The sequence below is a fragment of the Aedes albopictus genome, chromosome 2, assembly GCF_035046485.1.
Source record: "Aedes albopictus strain Foshan chromosome 2, AalbF5, whole genome shotgun sequence".
Taxonomy (NCBI): Eukaryota; Metazoa; Arthropoda; class Insecta; order Diptera; family Culicidae; genus Aedes; species Aedes albopictus.
In genome coordinates this window covers 17,108,953-17,111,244 of record NC_085137.1, presented here as the reverse complement: position 1 = coordinate 17,111,244, position 2,292 = coordinate 17,108,953, and the positions used below count along the sequence as shown (strand labels likewise).

Genomic DNA, 2,292 nt, shown 5'->3' with positions numbered 1-2,292 from the left:
TAGGGATTCATCATGAAATTCCTACAAGGTTTTTTTTCGGAAATTACTTTAGCGGTTCTATCAGAAATACCTCACAGGATTCCATCAGAGATTCCTGGAGGAGTTGTTCCAGATATTCTTCCAAAATTCTTTTGTAAGTTTTTCAGGAAATCGCACACAAAAAAGTTCTTGACGAAATTCCTCAATAAATTTCTGAGGGATTCCTAGAGAATTTTCAGAAAGAAACCATGAAGTTTCCGGATATACCTAAAAAACACTGAAAAAAATATGAATTTTTTTTTTGAAAGAAATATTTTAGAGATTACCTGGAAGAATTGGAAATCCTAAAGAAAGGTCTGAATAAATCGAAAGCTTGAACAATACCTAGCGGAATTTGTGGAGAAACTTCTGAAGGATCTCTCAGAAGAATCTGTAGAAGTTTCTGTAGACATTTTGTTTTTTTTCTTCTTAAAAATCACCTGGGGCTCTAGTTCATCTCGGCGAGAAATTTCTAGAGAAACGTTCTGGGAATTCCTCTTGGGAATCTCGAAGGGGCATTTTCAAATAAATGCGCGAGAACACTGGCACTGGCACAGCACTGGCTGAAAGATTCTTTGGAGAAATTCCAACAATAAAGTCTGAAAGAGATTATGAATAGTTTTTGAATTTGTAAATTAAATCTTTGGATTTACTTTGTTCTGGCTTGCAGTCTTAATAAGTTGGCCTACGAATTTATTATCTTGGCTCCAACGTTTCGATCCCGATTTGGATCTTCCTCAGGGATCTAATTTTATTTGGTTTACAGACAGAGACATGATACATTAATTATTAAAAGTGGTTTTACATATAACATAAACTTACAAAGAATTATTCGTAGCTGTCCAAAAACATTCAGCCTGTAGTGTTGTCTATGTTTCGTTGTTGCATGGTCCTATGAAAAGTGTTTGTTTTAAGTGTCATATTGTGTGGTTTGCGTCCTAATTTAAACTTACGGTTTGGTGATCTAGTACTACCATTTATACGCCTCCACTGTGTTTTTTCGCCCACAATTCTATATAACACTTTACTCACTGTCTAGCTGTTCAACTTCAATCGTCTTTACTGCCTACGTTATTCGTCATTTTGATTCATTTGTGCTTCATCTATTTCTGTTGTATTGGTGTCAAGATCGTTCCTACTATGTCTGTTTCTGTGAGAAATTAGATCCCTGAGGAAGATCCAAATCGGGATCGAAACGTTGGAGCCAAGATAATAAATTCGTAGGCCAACTTATTAAGACTGCAAGCCAGAACAATGTAAATTAAATCTATAGAGGAATTTCCTAGATAATCTCCGAATCTTTTTGTAGGAATTCTTCAAAAAATTCTAGTAAAATTTCTGGAGAAATCCCAATGAAAACTCCTGGGGAAAAATCCAATAATATTACTGGAGGAACAAACACAAGCACAAACTTCTGCACCAATATTTTATTGAATTTCCTAAGAATTCCTGAAATAATCTCAGAATTTTTTTCTAAAAACCAGTAAATTAGTTTCAAGACGAATCTTTTGGAAAATTTTCTTGGGAAACTCTTGCAGATGACCCACGCAGAACTCCTGAGTGGATCTTAATAAACTACGAACAAAATTGTCAGATTAGTTTAAACATTTTACCTTCTGTTTCTTCTGAGCTCATTACGCAATATACCAGCAGGAAATGTCGCCGTGGCTTCCATTTCCGTTATCATTCAGCAAATAGGAGCGCCAAATCTGATGAAAGCTTTCATCATCATCATCACCATCATCAAAAGCACAGTAAAGCAGTTCGTTCGGCGTCTCTCTCTATTCGCGGCAAAATCAGGTGAGTGATTCTCAATTATAAATCAAAATAATTTATTACTTTTATTCAATTTACACCATCTGCAGCGCGCCAACATCCCGTGGGTCCACCATTTTTGGCAGTTCATTTTTCATGTGCTCTCTCTATCACGATTTGGTACACCTCCGTCATTCTTTGAGGGGGATACACCCAGGTGGTTGAATCATAGATCTGTTTTTTTTTTAGTTTTTTTTTTTTCAGTTTAAAAAATGTAAGTCAATTCTTTTTCCAATAATATTGGAAATGATTTATTTTTCATATTTTACTAAAACTTTAACTTGTAATAACAAGAACTTCGTTGCAAGTGAACGTACTGGGTGTACGTTGCTCTCATCATCCTCCAACCAGTCAGCCAGTCAGCCAGTCAGTCAGCTGGAGCACATTTACTAATTTAAACTTCGCGATACAATCAGCCGGGTCCATTTGTTGCATTTCGCCGACTTCTGAAAGAGCCTG

General features: G+C 36.0%; 1 long non-coding RNA gene across 1 annotated transcript; it reads right to left on the bottom strand.

The window, feature by feature from the left end:
- Positions 1–727: 727 nt before the first annotated feature.
- On the bottom strand, positions 728–1,165 carry LOC134288844 (uncharacterized). The gene is made up of 2 exons (XR_009998145.1): positions 972–1,165; positions 728–910 (listed from the first exon to the last, which is right to left on the bottom strand). It is a non-coding gene; the product is annotated as an uncharacterized LOC134288844 (long non-coding RNA).
- Positions 1,166–2,292: the final 1,127 nt, after the last annotated feature.